At 36.0% G+C, this 20,763-nt stretch overlaps 1 protein-coding gene and 1 long non-coding RNA gene across 10 annotated transcripts in view; both read left to right on the top strand.

Annotated features, from left to right (window-relative positions):
- The window catches only part of Robo2 (roundabout guidance receptor 2), a 1,496,637-nt gene that overhangs the window by 471,654 nt on the left and 1,004,220 nt on the right, over positions 1 to 20,763 (top strand). The gene's annotated exons all lie outside the window — the stretch shown is intronic.
- On the top strand, positions 1,601 to 9,225 carry LOC115065096. Its single transcript, XR_003844899.1, has 4 exons — positions 1,601 to 2,023; positions 4,632 to 4,723; positions 5,930 to 6,004; positions 9,140 to 9,225. It is a non-coding gene; the product is annotated as an uncharacterized LOC115065096 (long non-coding RNA).

Below are 20,763 nucleotides of genomic sequence, written 5' to 3'. Positions count from 1 at the left end.
ACTCACTGATAAGTGGATATTAGCCCAGAAGCTTAGAATACCCAAGATACAATTTGCAAAACACAAGAAAATCAAGAAGGAAGACCAACATGTGGATACTTCATTCCTCCCTAAAATAGGGAATATCCATGGAAGGAGTTACAGAGACAGTTTGGAGCTAAGTAGAAAGGATGGACTATCCAGAGACTACCTGACCTGGGGATCCATCCCATAATCAGCCACCAAACCCAGACACTCAATCACTGATTTCTAAAAAAAAAAAAAAAATCCCACATCTATCTACTACAGAGAAAGAGAATTTCATAACAGCAGAACATTCTATACATTCTATGAGTACAGAGGCTATAATTCTGTCTTTTTCACCAGTCGACATTTTATTTTGGTATAACCAAATTATTTTTCTCTACCATCAGCTCTCCAAAGAGGACATCAATGAGATATCCAGTGATACAAAAGTTTCACTCTCCCTGTAAAGACATTTACTCCAGCATAGTATATCCTATAAATCAATAATCATGAGGAGACCATACATATTTGAACATTTGACATCATTAGATTCAATACTGACTTTTCAAAAGTCAAAACAATAATGACAAAGAAGACAAAAGCATGTGTGAATGAAAAATTTCTTTCCTCTGGGCGATAAGGTATGAAATAGACTGGAGGAGACTGGAATAGTTCACAGTTGCAGAGGCCTGCCAACTGGAGCAAGGTGGCCCGGCTTATTAATTACTTTTGTTGCTATGGCAAGACTCCATGACCAATACAACTTATTAAATTAAGGGTTCATTTTGGCTCATATTTCCAGAGGGAAAATCCATAATGCCAAAAGAAGGCATGATAACATGTAGCCAAACAGGATGCTGTGAGACTGAGTCTTTAAACACATAAATAAAGTGGATTGAGGCTATGAGCTTTCAAAACCTACTTCCAATACTTCATCCTTCAAGGCCCCACTTGATAAAGGTTCCACAACTTCCCCAAGTAGAACCATTACCAGGGGATCAAACTTTGAAATTTATGAGCCCATAGGGATATTTCTCATCCAATTCACCATATTCCCTGTTTAGTAAGGAAGAGAAGTGCTTGATGTTTTCCTTTGGATTTGTTTTTTTTTTTTTTTCATATTATACATCTGTCCTTCTGTCAGATTTATCTTATAAAGAGAGTCATACAGCAACATTATTATGAAACATATGTTTTTAATTTGGAGCTTTTTGATGACAAATTGGACATTGAAGCATTTAAGAGGATAAATCAAAATTGGCAAACACAGGGTTCTTAATGATTTGTCTTAGGTTTCTTGTCCCTTCTGAAGAACACGTAGTTGTTGCTCCTTTAAACTGAAGATATCTTTATATAATATTATCATCTTCTTTTCAAAACATAAACTCTACGTAAATAATACTTTCTTTTAAATGCATATTTTATTTGCCTGATATAATTGTCATCTCAGTGTCTTACTGCTAAATAAGCTCTCCCTGTCTAGTTCTTGGTGAACTCTGGATGGCTGCTTCAACTCAGCTGATCTGGCTCAAACACCTCTCCAAGCTGACTGAATCAATCTGGTTTCTCTCAGCTTTGGACTGAATAGCTATGCTTGGCCTCAAACTAACTCTGGTGATTTTTTTCCTAAGCTTCTGGCTCCCTCTGGTTCTTTGGCTCTAACTGCCTCTGCTGACAAGCACTGAACTACATGAACTCACTAACATACTCCCCTCCACGGCACTGCACTCACTGCACTGAAATGGACTCCTTTAAGTGAATTCAACTGAACTCAAGTGAACTACCATCTCCGTCTTGTATCTTCTCAGGAGAGTTTGTGTATAGTATTCTGATTCATTCTATCAAATCTTTCTCTGATTAGTCTCTTTGTGTGCCCCTCAATTAGATGTCACTTTCAACCACGGCTCCTTCCTACTACAAATTAACCTTAACTTCATCTTTTGGGATTAAAGATGTGTACTAAGGGTGTGTCTGTATTCCAGTTTGAGGGCTTTGAATTCCTCTACATGATTTATTGGTAAGGTGACCTTCCAAGTAAACATCCTCTTTGCAATTATGCATCTTTGAATTAACCAAAGGAGGAGATTATTATAATTATTATTTTACAACATAAATTTTTATCTTACAATACCTACAACACCTGGTTTGGTAGTCAGTATTCAAAGAGGTACTCAGTAGAAAATAACCCTTCAATTAAAGCTTGATTGCTGAAAAGAATGAATACATTAATATATCATTATGTGACTGGATGATACTGTGTAGCAAGTAAGGAACAGAGACCTTTCGTAAATTTGTAGAGCCTATTGGTGCTTGTTTATATGCTTATAACACCTGAACTTAAAAATGTTTCCTTACACTTTATGCATAGATGCAATGGTTCTTTGAAACTGTTAAAGATGAAAAGGAAGAAAAGACTTTCATTGCGTGTGATTACCTTTTATCTATTAATTCTAACCCAGGCATCAACTCAAGAAACATTTTTATTATTTAATTAGAATCACATTCTAGAAATCTGAATCTGCCAATCTCATTGTCATTGTTAAGGAGATCAGAAATTATAAGAGAGACAGAACAAATAAGAATTTCTGATTTCAGAGTGTAATGCAAGATAGGGATATAGGTTTATAAGAATTATTGTTCAAAGCTTGCTTAAGGAACTGGAGTAGAACTGACTGGTAGAAGACAGAGAAAGCACTGTAGTCCAAGTGGAGATGATTATGGTCAGAATATACATTGTGACGGTAAGCGCTTATTCATCAGAAGAACATTACTACTGTCTATGTTCTGTGTGAGGCAATGATAGATAGATGCCAGAGGACTATAGAAATTACAGCTGGAGGTAAGATGAACTTGGATATTACATTTAGCCTCTACCAACTGCTTGATATGAGAAACCTTAGCAGTATATATTAATATCTTTGCCAGAGATAGAGATCCTGTGTTCTTTGTGAGAGTTTACTTAAATAAAATCATGGAGAATGTAATACAGTAACTGGTATACCCAAAGAGCAGGTAACTTTCTGAAGAATACAATGCCCCTTCACGTTTCAATGAGAACTGATCAACAACTTAAGTATATACACAGAATAATGTATCAATTGGAGGTTTTATGTTCTTTAGAAATACATATGGGAAATATCAGTAATTATGATTTTTGCAACAATCTAGATAACTGAATACACATATTTATCATTGTAGGAAAGCATCTGGATGTAACTTTATCTTCATACCACAACTTGAAAAAAATAAAAATGTCTAAGAGTCTACTTACCATTTGTTTTGGACGAACTATCTCACTAGAGGGTAAAATACTGATAATTATTGCAAAAGGAGACAGAAAGGACTAGGTTAGTTCAGTAGTGAAGCATGGTCTCACCATACATGTGTGAGACTCTGAACACAACCTCCAACATCACTGCATACAAATTAAGGACATAATACTAAATACAGGGAGAGCTACTTTTGGATGAATTGTCTAATATGAAGAAATGCTTTGTATACAGAAAGTCTTAATTTGGTCTTTAAGAAAGTAATAATGTAGGCAAAACTTTACAAATATATTTCCATAAGGAATGCTTTTATTATCAGAGAGCTCAGAATATCACAATTGCTCAGCATTTTAGAACATATTAGAAACTTAGGTTTACCTAGCTTTGTCACTTTTCCTAGTGAAAATTGAATTGATCTGGTCCAGAGTTAGTTTCCTTACATGGTGCATTTTACTCAATGGCTGTACATCAGTGGCCAACATGTACAGTAGCCACTAGAGAAAAAAGAATGTTCAATTAACTTGTTGCTACTGAGTGCTTTTTATTTGCTATTAGAATTGTCTTTTTCATTAAACCTGTGCTTTGCTGGTTTAATATTTAAGCTATTAAGAAAGCAAAGAAACAATGAAACTATGATATTCATTTAGATGGTGATCCTAATTTTTAAAACCCATGAATTACTAACCAGTTGGTAAATTAAAAATTTTATATATATATACTATTTTTTACCATTTCAAAATTTAGAAGTTATACAAGTTTTTATGTTTTCTCTACAGTAATCCCAGCAAATATTATGCATTAGTATAATTATATAAAGAGATTTAAGATGTATTTGCTTTTATTGACTACTTTTCCTTTCCATTCCTTTCATTAAAAAAAGTAAATAAGTAAAGGAAGCAGGAGAATGACTTAATTCTAGCATGCAAGTGTCCACATAACTCATAAGTTCATTAAGAAAGCAATTTTTGGATTTACTTGCCTGTCTGCTGCATCTATCCATGATGCACATTATTCCAATGCTATTTTAGATTGATTGCTGACAGTGGTGTCATTCATTATGCATGTAAGGAATTAAGTCTGAGGAATAGGATTTTTCAGTTTGACTCTATGAATATACAAGAAGGCTAGGACTTCTATGTGCTGATAATCAGACAATAAATGTCTCATTACCATGTTTAAACCACAAACAAGTTAAAAAATTGTATTACATTGATAGTTATCAACACTTCCTTTTGAAGTTTAGATATGAAAAATATATTCAAAAGTGAATGAGCTTTCACTGATAACCACAGGGACTCCAGTACTGACAAATCTAATGTAATAATTATTGAACTATTATTCTGCTTATCTGCTTAGGTATAAACATTGCAAATTCAAAGAAGATAAAAATCCAGTACTAAATGTCACAGGTGCCAAGTAGCACTTTGACATTAAATTTTATACAAAAGGTAAGTAATGTGATATGATTCACACATACTCTATAGTCTTTAAAAACAATATCAAGTAGCTAAAATAAGTAATTCCTTTTATGATTAATAACTGGGTAATAGCCCAGAGATACTGTTGGGAACCACAAGCATTGACCTATTTCACAAAATTATTTTAAAAGGTTCTGAATTAGCTATACTTGCTCTTTATACATATAGCTTTCACATCTGGAAATAGAAGAATAGTAACCTATCCAGAGAAACAGACAAAAACATGTTCCATCAAATTATGTTTTATCTTACAGAAAAATACATAAATATAAGATTAATAATAGATGTAATGTAAAGTCTATAAAAGGATATCTTTAGTCTCTTATTAATACAAGAATAAATATGTAAACTTTTTACCTTGCTGTTGAACTTAGGTATAGTATTTATTGAAATATCTATTGAGGAGCAGCAGGTAAGGAACAAGTTATAGAAATATGCTAAAATCTAGTGATTCACATCTGTGTAACAGGATAGAATATTCAGGCATTTTATCTTGATGCAGTGTTATCTTGATACTATGTATTATTTATATATGTTAGAATTATATCCCTTGAAAAACATACAAAACTTAAGAATCACAGGACATTAATATATAGGTAGCTTAATAATTTAAGATTAAATATAAAAGTTAAATAAATGTGCAGAAAATGTTTATAGCTTTGATATAAAGCTAAATTTAAGTATATCACATATTTTAACCATACTTACCAATTTCCATGCCCGCCCCTGGGTCTTTTCATCATTTCCCCTCTGACTAGTTGATCTCCTTCTCCCAGTATCCCTTCTGTTTCATGTCATTTACATACAAATAGTTTCGTAGTATTGTTTCCAGTCACTGTGATAAAATACATAACTAAATCAACATTTGAGAGAAATGGTTTACTAGGCTACAATTCAACGTTACAGTTCGTCATTGCTCAGAAACAGAGCAGCAGGAATTTTAAGGAGTTATTCACAACTACTCAAGAGCAGAGAGAACATGAAGGTGTTGATGCTCACACATGATCAGCACCCTCTCGACACATATACAGTACAGGATCTCTTGCCTAAGGAGTTATGCCACCCAATGTGAACTGGGTTCTGTCACATCCTTTTTCATAGTTAGCACAATACTTTACAGAGTTAAATGTGGGATAACTTGATTTAGGTAATCCCTTAATGAGACTTTCTTTCCAGATGTTCGATATAGGGGCAAGCTCTCAAGTAAATCCAACAATCTTATATATCGACAAAGAATCCCAAAACGTACAAGTAAGACCAATTACGATATTTGTCTTTCTGTAGCTGGCTTATTTCATTTAACATGATGATCTCTACTTACATTTGTTTTGCCGCAAATGGCATAAAAACATTTTGGCTAAGTGTGTGTGTGTGTGTGTGTTTGTGTGTCTGTGGTATGTATTTTCTTTCAGGTGCTAACGGTTACCTATACTGATTCTAAATCTGAGTCATTGTGAATCATTTTTTTAATAGTCACGGTTGTGCAAGGGTCATTAATGGATATTTAATGTGTGAAATAGTTTGTAAAAATTTCATTATTCATAATTTGCAGATGGCTTTCAAATTTAGTATTAAGATTATTGGGGGGAAAGGTGGACTGAGATAAAGGAGAAAATGTAAAAAATATAAATTGACAGCTATCAAAATCCCATATTTATTTTTAAAAATGTTTTATTTCCTTATGGTTTCTGGTGTGTTTGTGCTATCTCCTGTTGGTTAGAGTGCTTGTTGTTTAAAACTAACAACAAAGAGAATAAGAGCAAACCATGTAAAAATTTAAAAAGTCAGATTCAATCCCTTCAGATTTTTCACTTCTTTATCTAATCCTCCTTCCTTCCGACATCCTTATGAACAGAATCTTCAAACATATCTAGGCTCCTGAATGAGTACAGACATCCTATCTATTCCTTCCTGTGACTCTAGGCTGTGACCCAAATAATTCTATGTTTGCTTTGTATAATAGATGTAGCCATTTGGAATTTCTGAAAATGACATTTTTAAGATTATTGGAGGAAATCAGAACTGGACAGATAAGTACAGTGTAAAAATGAAATAATAAATATCTTCAAAGTATCAAACTTCCATTCAACTGTTTTGTATTATGCATGCAAGTGAATGGTCTCTCTTTTCAGCTTACTAAGCTGGGTTCTTTCCTTTTCATTCCTAATTTGAATTTCCAAAGTCTAGAGAAAGTGCATTTGACCTAGTTTTTTATACTTAACTCTATATAAATATACAAAGTTTTGAAGACACTTGAAAATGAACAGATTTAAAACAAACTTAATATTCATAAAGTAGTGTTGATTCAGTGTTATGAGAAATATAGTTAGATTTTTTAAAATACTATCCTAAAATCTAATAAATTAATTTTATGATACAATCATTGATTTCAAAATAATGTTTACTTCAAATATAATAAATATATATGAAAGGAAACTATAAAAGTAAATCACAAGTTGGAGGGTAAATACTTATTCTTTTTGATATTTATTTTGTCCAAAAATCATTTAACTACCTATAGATTTGTTATATAATTATACTAAAGCATGATATAAATTCAATTTATTGACATTAATTAAACTTCAAAGTCTTTTGTTATGTTTAATTCTAAAGAAACATCTTGCTCTTTATTCTGTCAGTTTTGATGGTCTGTTTAGGTTTTACTTTTTGGCCCTGTTTTCCCTTTCAGTAAAGTTGGTATAATAGCATTCAAGCCAATCAGAGAGTTCAAATTCTCCTTTTATTTTTGCCTAAACACCTGCAGGTACAATCTGGCCATCTCCCATTTACAGCACATATGACTGGATTTATGATGGCAGAGACAGTTGCTTAGGGTTTATTATGGGAATTAAATGGCTCCTTTTATATATTTCATCAAGATAGGAGGTCATTGAAATCAGCTGATGCCCAAGGTTTCAGTCAGGGCAAGTATCATGGGGTAAGACACAATCTGCATATGATACTGTCCACTGCTGTCACTAATATCTAAGTCTATCCTTTTAGGGTAATTTACATCTTATATAAAAACATACCCTGACTTTATTAAAAACACAAATTATAATTTTAATCTTTATATGTGGGTGTCATATGAAATCTTCATATGTGGGGTATGGAGGTAGCGCAGACAGTACAGGTTTGCCTTGTAAGCATGAGGACCTGAGTTAGATCCATAGGACACACTCTTCAAATGTGTGGTATTATGTTCTTGTAATGTCTCCTCTGGAGAAACAGAGCTCTCTGTAGATTACTTAGACTAGCTAGCTAGCCATCCAACCTCAACAACAGGGAAAGTTCCAGGCCTGAGAGAAATTGTATCCTTTAAAAAAAAAAAAGAAAGAAAGAAAGAAAAGTTGGGGCTGGGGATAGTTCTCAGTGGGCAGATCAGAAGCATTTGAGGTGAAAACTTCCATATAAAGAGCATGGTAAGGTTGCACATTTGTATAATCCCGTGATTGGAGAGAATAGTCAGGCTGATTCTTAGATCCATTTGCTAGTCAATCTGAGTGAAATGTTTAGCTTCTGGTTCAATGAAAGAGAGAGCACCATGCTTTGGTTCTCTATGTTTGTATACAGGCTTGAAAACACACTTTTATATGTCTGTACTACACACACACACACACACACACACACACACACACCAAGGTTGCCCTCTGGCCTCCACTTTCATCTGCACAAACATATAACTACACTTGCACATGTACAAACACACACACACACACACACACACACACACACACAGAGAGAGAGAGAGAGAGAGAGAGANAGAGAGAGAGAGAGAGAGAGAGAGAGACAGAGACAGAGACAGAGACAGAGACAGAGACAGAGACAGAGACAGACAGAGACAGACAGAGACAGACAGAGAGACAGAGAAAGAAAGGGAGTACTGGGGTTGTTGGTCACACAGACTTTCCAGGAAGGCAAAATGCTTACAAAACAATCTCCAGTTACTGTCCCGTGGCTAATCCTGGCCTTACCATTTAAGGTTGTTCTTCCTCAGTACCAGCATCCATTTCAGTGTCCTTGAATCCTCTAGGCTGCACTGGTGATTTAGATGTGTTGTGTAGCATCAATGATCAAATCTTTTCTTTCAACGGAAGTCAGAAATCTCTTTCTTTTTCTACATTGGGCTATTGTTGTCAACCTTGCTTTGTTATCTTTTATTCCTGGTCACAAAAGTTCCAGAATTGCTAAGTTGCATAGCCTAGGTCTTTGGTGGACACCTCTGTATCACATTGTGATGCCATAGATCATTAAGGTTATGAATGTCAATCACTTCCCTCAACACAGAAACATTTTTCCTATCTGAACCTCCAACAGCATGAGAAATACCAAATAGTACGTGGTAGTTGCAATTTTCTAACCAATAAAAAATCTTTCTATGTGCAGTATTCACTCAGTAAGAGCCTGCCCAACGGTCAGGCAGTGGTGGTGCACGCGTGTAATCCCAGTACCTGGGAGGCAGAGGCAGGCGGATTTCTGAGTTCAAGGCCAGCCTGGTCTACAGAGGGAGTTCCAGGACAGCCAGGACTGCACAGAGAAACCTTGTCTTGAAAAGCCAACAAACCAACAACAATGAAAAGAGCCTGCCCAACTTGGTCAAGTCAGGTAAATAAGCCGATTCATGGTCACTTGTTAATACTTAAGCAAAGAAGTGAACAGAAGCTCAGATGAGGTAACAAGAGAGGCAGAGCAGAAAAGAATGGGAGTTAAATAGGTCATCATATAATCAAAGGGGGGCCATGTTCATCTTTCAATGCATTTCACAATCTGGTATATCTCATAGATAATGGATTGTGAATGGATGCCCTATTTATTAATCAGTCTTGCATCTAGCTCTCTGATGTTAATAACACTGTTGCTAAAGAGCAAGGAGTGGAGTCTGAGAAGCATTAGAGTGCCAAGACCTCTTTACTGAAGATGTGTAACTAGCCTAAAATTATTCCTGGCTCTATGGCCTTGGCATTTTAAAAGGAAAGAACAGAAACAGCTGAAGGGTTATGATACTGGCATATCTACAGGACTGACTATCTTTGTTTCTTACAGCCCTACTCTGTAGATCCATTGTCTCTCTAGGAACCTCTCCCATTGCCACTGGAAAACACATTCCTTGTTTCTATCTATATTCCCAGGGCTCAGCTCACCATTCAGCTAATCTCTAAAAGGAGATTTGGTCTTAAGACCCGTATACTTTCATTGGTAGAAATGAGTTCATTTGAAAGACAGGAAACAAAGGAAAATTTACTACATACACACACACACACACACACACACACACACACACAGAGAGAAAGAGAGAGAGAGAGAGAGAGAGAGAGAGACAGACAGACAGACAGACAGACAGAGACAGAGACAGACAGAGAGAGACAGAGACAGACANAGAGAGAGAGAGAGAGAGAGAGAGAGACAGACAGACAGACAGACAGACAGAGACAGAGACAGACAGAGAGAGACAGAGACAGACAGAGAGACAGAGACAGAGAGACAGAGAGAGGCAGAGAGAGACAGAAGCAGAGGTAGTGACAGAGACAAACAGAGACAGAGATTATTTTTGTAATATATTTCAAATTTTGTTGTGATTATATTATTTGGAAGATTTGCTACACCCCCTTGTTGCCTTTATCTATTAAGGGATTAGGGATTTTTTCTCCACTTAGATCATATAATTTCTAAATAAAGACACAGAAGGGTTTTTTTTGTTTTGTTTTGTTTTGTTTTTGGTGTTTCGAGACAGGGTTTCTCTGTATAGCCCTGGCTGTCCTGGAACTCAATAATCATAAAAGCACTAGAGCTGGACAGATATCAGCCCTCTGTGCTATTTTGTCTACTTCCCTGTCAATAGCCCCAGGATATCATTTACCATGTTCCTCCTGGGCAGTTCCTACTCATAGACCCTCGTCCCTCATGGCCCTAAGCTCAGGATCGAACTACCCCATGGCTACTTCCTTTCTTTTCCCCCCCTCTCTCCTCATGGTCCCTGCCTGCAACCCCTAACCTTCATTCTGCCCCGTCATTTCTGCACAGTCCAGTATGGAGGCATCTTTATTATCCAATCAGGGATAATTTGGGGGCAAAGTTACACAGGCAAAGCTGGCACACATGAGGATTTCCTTGTTACGGGGAACCAGGTCCGAGAAGGACAAGGATGTACCATTTGAATATATAGCAGTACCAGACCAACCGTCCCCACAAAATTTGTTGCCCTGGCATGGGATTTTACCATTCCTTCCAAACGTCAAGTATTATGAACTTTATTCTCTTACCAAGAAACACTGGAATTATTTCAGTTGTGTTTGTCTGGCTGGAAAATTAGTGTATTAGTGTAAAGAGAATCATTTAATTGGATAATAAAGGACAAAATAAATAAAAGTTCCACCCCACTTTCAGAGTCACACTGTCTTTTATAGCTCGCACTTCCCTTTCCCTTTCAGTTATGCTTTCCACCATTTACCAGTAACATACAAGGATTTGTTTTCATATTTTAAAAATTTATTCTCTCATATATACATCTGCACTTCACCTTCCCCCCTTCCTCTCTTCCAAGTAACCCTATGTCCCTTCTTCCCCAAATATACCCTCTGCAGAAAAGCTCCCTGGGACAAAAATGATATTTACATAATGATATATGCACTAGCTTTTGGATGTCCTACTCGACACCTACATGTGAGTCTACATTGTATGAGTAAATCTACTTTGTAGATGTAGCCTTAGAGAAAATAGTATTCTGTCCCAAGATTCATGATATTAATTCACATCTTTTGGGTGAAGAACGATTGCCCGAATTTAGCCATTTCCATAATTTTATTTTATAAATAAGATAATATCAGTGTTGGTGATGAGTGTATTAATTTCATTGCAAGTAGTATGTTCCACTTGCAAAGTAAAGGGATCCTTCTGTTAGATAGGGAAGGATTTTCAGGAAGACCACATACACTAAGATTTGATTTCAAAATCATAGACAGTGTGGTTTGTATTTTTACCTTTTTTTTTTTTTTGGTTATACGAAGAAGGATTTTGAAGTCGAAAAAAGGATAATGTTTCAAAGCAGAATTCACCTCATTCATAAATATTTTATAACAAACAGTTCTATTGATGTTCCTCGTGATGAGTTTCATGTAAAACTACTTGTGGAGATGCTTCATTTCATGGTAGAAAGCTATGGCTTTTCACTTGCTCCATATCTGGATGCATTCAGATGGACAGGTCACCTTGCCAATTCTGAGTTTTGTATAGTCAGAGTATTGGGACCATATGTCACAGCTGGCATTTGGATATCTGAGAAGTTTTCTACTTATAGATCAGCAACTGAATTCACAATAGTGTACACCTAATCAGGACAAAATAAAATATGTTAGTCCTTAGGAATGTAACTTTTATTAATAAAACAGATATGCTGATAGCATTTTAAAAGTTAAAAGAATAGTTATGAGCAGACTTTTTACATATGAGAAACAATGTAATTATCTATTCATTCATAGGAAATAAGAATTAAAATGCAAGGTTATTTTATATGATCATCTTATGATATATATACTTATATATGTTAATCTATAAGTATATTATCAATAAATAGTTGGTATCATAAACCTATATAGTAACTTTAATTTTATTTTTTAGTTACTTAATAACTTAGCCATTATTATATATCAATTATGTCATCTGATAAATAAGTAATAATTATTACTTTAAAAGACCCAAAAATTACAAAATAGTAAGAAAATAGAGAAAGTTGAAGTGATTTATATATTCAAAATTTAACTCAATATCTCTCTCAGATGGATTTTTCTCATCTGTTCAGAATTGTGTCAAACCATTAAAAGCACATACTTAAAATATGGCAGAAAGTTAGTGCTCACAAAGTATGTATTCCTTTATTCACAGCCAGTCCTGCTTTGCAATAAAGTCAGAGCCATGTGACCAGAGCTGCCTGATAGACCATTAGTGTACATGTGCTATTTTGTGACTAGACAGGCTAATGACTATTGGGCTCTTCGTCCCTGTGTTCCCTGCCTCAGTGACCTTGCAAGCCATAAGTTCACCTAGTTAGCATCATTATAGGAAGAAAGGACATCTGACACAAATACTGGGATTTATGTGAATTGAAAACTCTCATTTGTTGTAGTATGGTAACAAATACTAGATGAACAAGGTTTGAAAGGATTAATCCTGCTAACGGATGTTCAAAGAGTTTATGCAACCTGTGTTTAATAAATCTGAGGACATCTATGCCAGTACATTTAAGAATCATTTCTTTAAAAATCTTTATCCAAAGGTGTGTTTTCAAGCATGAGATTAGCACAGTGCAACAGTGAGCTCTCGCCTTGTCACAGATTTCTGCAGGGAAAATACCAATCACTTACAAAACTTCTTCTTATGCAAATTCTACACTAAAGCCACTATTAGAATAACTTCATTAAGACCTTTCTTGGTCCTGTATTTCAGACATCTCTGTAAAGCTTCCCCATCACACTGAGCTACTATGCTGCCTCTGCTTTAAGCTTTGAAGGCAGGAAGGGTATCCTTTTCCCAGACCTTCACATTAGCTTAATTTCTTTCTCTTTACTCCAGAGCTTCATTTCCATTAGATTTTTTTTTTTAAAATCTGGCAACTTTTAGAAAAACTCTTCCTTGTTGGAAACAAGCAACACACACACACACACACACACACACACACACACACACACAAACAGTAAACCCCAGTTTATATTTGTGCAGCCATTTTTCTCTCCTTCATTGAAACCCACGTTCTAAAAACTCCACAATATTTTGTCTTTTTTGTCCTTATTCCCATCTCCTCTCAGGGCTCCATCTTTGTACATGTGCCTTTCCTTCTCAGTATATATTTCCACATTGTGCTCTTGTCCTCAACAAAGCTCATGTCTCTTGTTCCTGCAGTTCCGGTCTCTCCCATTCTAAAAATATCTTCTGTTCTCTGATAATCTATGTCTGTGTTTTCACTGCCACACTTCTCTTTTCAGGATCTATGGAAGAACTTGTCATGTTTATCCACTTACTGGTAGACCCTCAACATGTTTTAGTAACTTACTAACATCTACTTGGACAATCGTATCACATCTTCAGTTTCCTTTGATATCACACATGTCTCTCATTAGCTATGTTCCATCCTTTTCAACATTTGAATTCTTCCATGATATGTATTCATGTCTAGGAAGATTCTCTGAACTACAATGCCCCAAATTCACTCATTAATATCTTCTCTTACCAACGAACATTATTTTTTTTAAAAAATTTTGGGCATATGAGTGGTTTACCTGCATGCAAAACGTTGAAAGTGTATATAATTTTCCAAAAATAACAGAAGATGCATTGGATCTAAGGTGTTGGATCCCTTATAAATTGAATTTCAGGTGGGTGTGAGGCGCTATCTTGCTTCTGGAGAACAAACCCAAGGTGCCTGGAAGAGTACCGGAAGAAATTTTCTTTACCACTTTCCCTTCTCACAGTGAACTTTATCTTTAGTCCTATTTGTGTACTTTAAACCCAGCTATCTTTTTGATTTCTTTGTTAATAAAATAACTGAAGTTCACTTCTTATATATCTCCCTCTTATAGACTTACATGGCCATCCATTACGTACTCCCACACAATGTTTCTTTTGAATTACAGGCTCTCGGGTTCCATCTCTATGGAAGTAGATTATCACAACCATGAAGATTCCGATAGTTGTAGCTAGTATTTCTTGACATTCCTAGTATTTAACAACTACTAAATGATAAACATTTTACCCACAATGGACTATTACCTGTTCTTTTCAGATATATTTATTTCAGTTATACATATTAAACACAAAATGAGTTTGTGAAGACACAATAATATCACACTATCTACCAAGTCTATTTAATGATTTTTTAAACACTATGATAACATGGGTTGGCAGGAGGAAATCAAGACCTTTCAGTCTACTCCTACAAATATTGACTTCCATGCTCTAAGTCCCTCCACTTCTACTGCAACCTCTGTCTTATTTTATTTATTTATTTATTTATTTTTGCTTCTGTGATTCCATAAATATGTAATTCATTCTTGTATTTGCCATTCTTTCTAGGACATGAAATGACTGTCTTCACAGAATCAACATTATTAACTGGTATCTTTCAGATCTTTAAATTCAGCCAAAGAGTCTTATATTTTATATTGTCTGTAACTTTGTTTGGTTTCAAAATATCTGCTGGCATCTTGTCATCTACCATAGCTGCTTCATTGGTTTGCCAAGACTGCATGGGTAACATTTAATTACCTGTTCCAAGATTTTAAGATTTGTGAGGGTAGAAAGGAAGATTGAGTAAATATATCAGCTTTGCTCTCTACCTACCTCTTTCTTTACATGTGTATCTACTGAGTGGGAGGACATCGGGCTCTACAGAAGATGTATATCATTGCATCTTAGTTGTGAAACAGTACATTATTTCGTTTTCAAATCTGTCCTCATAATCTGTCCCCATTGCTGCAATAACTAATTTAGCTGATTTTTGATTTCTTAGTCTGCCTTAGCACACCATATTTTCTTTTCTACACTGTCCTAAAATTAAATCTTTAAATATACCCTACCTCATTAGTCTATGACTAGGTACCAAATCTCTCTAAAACGTAGTTAATTACAATAAATATTTAGAATCCTGAGGCTATGTGGTCCAGAAGATTAGTAAGATTCTTGTCATTTCTTGCTATGGAATTTAGGAAGTTACAGAGAAATGAGGGTAAGAATAAAAGCTATCTGAAGACTCTTACATGTGTAAAGTACTGTATCCTAAGCCCTATATCAAGCTATAACCTCCAAGAAATCTCCATTTTCATCTATAAACTCATCATTGCCAGAAATATGGAATTATGTCCACTGTATTACTGTGGTAAAAATTAAATCACTGAATCAGCTCATGTTTCATAGAAATGGACTTCTGAAGAATATGAATACTGAGGGTGTGGTGTCAAGGGCCACATTTGTTTTGTTTTGTTTTTTCTTTTCTTTTTTTTTTATTTCTTTTTTATTAGATATTTTCTTTATTTACATTTCAAATGTTATCCCCTTTCCTATTTTCCCCTCCAGAAACCCCCTATCCCCTCCCCTTTTCCCCTGCTCCCCAACCCACCCACTTCTCCTTCCTGGCCCTGTCATCCCCCTATACTGGGGCATAGAACCTTCACAGGACCAAGGGCCTCTTCTCCCAATGATGACCTACTAGGCCATCCTCTGCTGCATATGCAGCTAGAGCCACGAGTCCCACCATGTGTTTTCTTTGGTTGGTGGTTTAGTCCCAGGGAGCTCTGGAGATACTGGATAGTTCATATTGTTGTTCCTCCTATGGGGCTGCAAACCCCTTCAGCTCCTTGGGTCCTTTCTCTAGTTCCTTCATTGGGGACCTTGTATTTATAGGTGAACAGCTATTATCCCAACAGTTCCACATACACTGTTTCAGTGGCGCCTCCTAGTTCTACAAACTGTTTTTCTATAGCACTTCCTCATCTTGCCTTCATCTCCTCTCATTTTTCCTTTAACCTCTCAACCCAACATATATATGTTTTATAAACTCAGTTTATAGCTATCAATATAATAAACATGCTATTTTATGACATTAAACAATATGATAAGCTTTTTCCAATATATTATGCTAAATAAAATGTTATATCCTTTATTAGAAGATACATATCTGTTTCTTCAGGTGTGTTTCCTTCCTGTTGCTTTAGGAATACTCCTGTCATTACACACTGTGATCATTTCAATTACATAGAAGCAACTTTCATTTACTATTCATCTTTATATGAAATAGGGCAATTATTAAACCCATATAGAAAAAATGAATAAGTGGAGGGATTTATTAAATCTTGTGTTTTTTATTAATTAAGCTAATTTTAAAGATGTAGATTCTCTTCTTTCTAAATATGTAAATAACTTACTTATATGAGACTATGTTCTGAATTTTTCAATAAGATGAGGATGATTCAGAAAATGCAAAGGAAGTCAGATAGCTAACAGAATGTGAGATGATGAACCTGTTACATAATTCCAGTTGTAACTTCCATGATAAAATCCTGTGACCTTTTATGTTACCTGTGGACTTACATAAAAATTTAAAGTTTTATGTTCCATTCAAAAATTAATAAAGCAAATCTGACTTTCATTAGGATGATATACTGCTTCTCAGAAAAATAATAATATAAACTGTCTAAAAAAATATTGCTTCTCTGTGTTTTGGTACAATACTAGATTTTAAAGAATATATGGGCAGCCAAAATAGGGCTTAAGGAAAAAAAAACAAGAAAAAACAAAAACAAACATACAAACAAAGAAACCACCAAAGCCAAACAGTGGATGGAGCTTGCAGATTCTTATAGAAGAATAGGAGGAAGGACTGTGGCCCTAAGGGGATGTGAACTCTACAGGAAGAACAACAGAGTTAACTAAACTGAACCACCAACCGAAGAACATACAAGGGCTGGACACATTGGCCTCTGTCCAGATGTGTAGCAGAAGTGCAGCTTGATCTTCATTGGGTCTGGAACAAATGGAGTGGGGGTTATCGCAAAAGGTGTCACCTGTCAGTGGGATATGTTCTAGCTGAGCTGCCTTGTGTGACCTCAATGAGAGAGGAAGCACCTAATCCTCACAGAGACTTGGGGTGCCAGGGTATGGGAATGTCCAGGGACCACTGTCCTCAGGGAGGAGGCAGGGAGGGAATAGGGGAGGGATTGTGGAAGGGGGTGACTTGGAGGGAAGCAGTGAATGGTATATAAAGGGGGTAAGTAAAAAAATGTAAAATTTTAAAAAAGAAATGCAAAGAAGACAAACAGGGTGAGTTGAGAACAAAACACATGTGGCAGGAATAATGAATGGTGATGCAAACGATCATAATGTATTATATAATGTTTTAAAGACTAAAACATTTAAAAATAATTTTAAAAATTATGATCTGAACTTCATTTTAAATAAAATAGTGTGTAATTTTAAATCTTTTAATCATGTTAAATACTTCTACAATATTTATTTTTTTATATATTTATACATTTTGGAAATCACATATGTGTTGAGTGTCTGCTTCAAGTAAAATAATAGCTACTTTTACAAGGAAGAAAAAAACTTCTGTATAGACAAATAAAGTCATTTATACATATGAACCATTATTAATATTCTGAATTAACACTAATAATGTTTTTAGGCAGTAAATACTATCTTTCTAATTGAATATATATTGGGTAGTTTTCTGAAGAGAGAGAAAAAGTAGTATAGACAAAACAAACATGAAAAAATAAATCAGTAAGTTGTGTCAGAAATGTTAGAATGGGACGAGGACCAGATGGACTTGGAGCCCAGTGAAGTCCAACTGGAAGAGCAGAATGTGCCAGCTGCCGTGTTCAGGAGCCTAAAGGAAGACTAACCCCTCCTCACATTTTCCTCCATGGTCCCTTCCCCACAACTACCCTTCTAATACAGCCTGTCTTACATGGTTTCTATTCCTGCACAAACATCATGACCAAGAAGCAAGTTGGGGAGGAAATGGTTTATTCAGCTTACACTTCCATACTGCTGTTCATCACCAAAGAAGTCAGGACTGGAACTCAGGCAGGTCAGAAAGCAGGAGCTGATGCAGAAGCCATGGAAGGATGCTGCTTACTGGCTTGCTTCCCCTGGCTTGCTCAGCCTGCTCTCTTATAGAACCAAGACTACCAGCCCAGGGATGGCACCACCCACAAGGGGACCTCCCCGACTTGATCACTAATTGAGAAAATACCTTGCAGCTGGATCTAGTGGAGGCATTTTCATCAACTGAAGCTCCTGTCAAGTTGACACAAATCTAGCCAGTACACAGCCCCTCTTTGTACATCAAAAATAAATAAATAAATAAAAGTTCAAATTGTCATTAGGACCACTGAATGATTCAAACATCACTTGCATGAATGAGTTTGAGAGCACATGAACTTATTAGCTAAATCACCTGAAGAGAAAGGTAGCTAGATATTTACATTTTAAAAAATCAGTTTTCTAGATCTTAGTTATTTTAGTATGATTACCTTCCACATCTTTATCTAAGGTGATGCACCTCCTGCACGACAATTGTGCAAATTTTGCATGTTTAACTGATAATTGGCAGAGCGAACCACATGAAGGGAAAGGAGAGTGTATAGTCAATCTACAGAGTTAGGGAAAGATAAAGAGTGCTGGATTGCCACTGATTATTTGGGTAGTTAAGTACTTTTAGTAGCAAGCCAGAATTTAATTGATATTTTGTTGCTCTACTTTTCCACTTTTTCACCCAAGTTCAGTTGGCATGAGTTTGGAAGCCTTGGCTACAAAGGTCTACTTCCTGAGGAACACAGGACAAACAGGAAGACCTGAAAATAAAATTTAGGAATGTCCTGATGAATCAAAGAGCAGAGCTCCCCATGACATATGTACCAAGGGAGATTTGTTTCATACCTGGTATAATGAATGCTCTTGAAAAATGCTTTCACACAGTTCAGGAGGCAGCCAACTCCAGGGAATAACTGTCAGTGCTAGTGCAGATGAATGGTATATGCTGGCACTGGGTGGTGTGCCATCTCAAATTCTATTGTGCAAAGGGCATGGTCAGGCAACACTGAGTTGGTGTTTGGACCTTATGTGCTATTAGAAATATGACCTTCATCATGCAACTCTTCCTCTTCTATGAGTACATCTACATCCTTGTCAAGTGAGTTCTCCACCAAGATAACTGTCTTTTATTAATTAATCTTATATCACAAAACTTAGTAAAAGTAACTGTGGGGTGTTGTTGTTGTTTGATATGGGGGGGCTCACATTAGGACCAAAATGCCCTAAAATTCAAGTTGCCAAGAGCAACCTAATTTCCTGATCATCTTTTATCCACCTCCAAAGTGATACGATTACAGAGCTCTACCAGCAGCCACCAACCAACCCAAAGATGCTGCTTTTAAAATGAGTGATAGGTAGCACTTCAGATACTTTGACCTCTAACTGAAGCAATAAGTAAGAGATCTAAGCATCATTCTTTCCCAAATAACTAAGCCAGAGATAGCTTAAGGCTTTGGCATCAAGGAATAGGCTATCACTCTGTGAGTAGTTTGTAATACATTGATAAATAAATTAGAATAGGAAACCCATCCCAGGACTAAGTCACCAACCAAGCTCCAGCTGCATATGTAGCAGAGGATGGCCTTGTCAGGAATCAATGAAAGGAGAGTTCCTTGGTCTTATGAAGGCTTGATGACCCTGTATATGGGAATCCAGGGCAGGGAGACAGGCATGGGTGAGTGGGTAGAGGAACACCCTCATAGAAGCAGTGGGGATGGGGGGTGAGATAGGAGGTTTCTGGGAGGGGGAACCAGGAGAGGAGATAACATTTGAAATGTAAATAAATAAAATATCTAATAATATATATTATATTATATTATATTATATTATAATAGGGAAATGGCAATGATGTAAATGGACAGACCTAAAATTTTACAACCAAATATTTAGATAATGCATAGAAAACTTACTGTTTTGGATATGACCAAATTCATATTTCTACCATTTCGAGATAGAAAGTCACCATGCCTTTTGCGTCTCTGATGAGCTAATTCGTCCATACTACTTTACCATTATAGTTGTCCTTCCTTTGGTATAAGATTCCATCTCTCTAGTCTTCCTTCCTCCTAAGATCCACATGGTCTGTGCATTGAGAGGCAAAGGGGAGAGAGGAGAGGGAGGATGGGGGAGGGACTGTGGAGGGGTAAGCAGGAAGTGGGATATCACTTGAGATGAAAATAAATGGAATGATTAATAAAAGAAAAAAAGAAAAGAAAAAAATTAAAAATTGTTTTTTCCCAGTCTTTTTTCTTTTTTCTTTTTATTATTTTCTTTATTCACATTTCAAATGCTATCCCAAAAGTTCCCTATACCCCACCCCCTCCCCTGCTCCCCTTCCCACCCACTCCCACTACTTGGCCCTGACCTTCCCCCGTGCTGGGTCATATAAAGTTTACAAGACCAAGGGGCCTCTCTTCCCAATGATGGCC

This window comes from Mus pahari, chromosome 12 (assembly GCF_900095145.1).
Source record: "Mus pahari chromosome 12, PAHARI_EIJ_v1.1, whole genome shotgun sequence".
NCBI classification, from domain to species: domain Eukaryota; kingdom Metazoa; phylum Chordata; class Mammalia; order Rodentia; family Muridae; genus Mus; species Mus pahari.
Note: the sequence above shows the minus strand (reverse complement) of the source record. Positions and strands in the feature narration are given on the sequence as shown.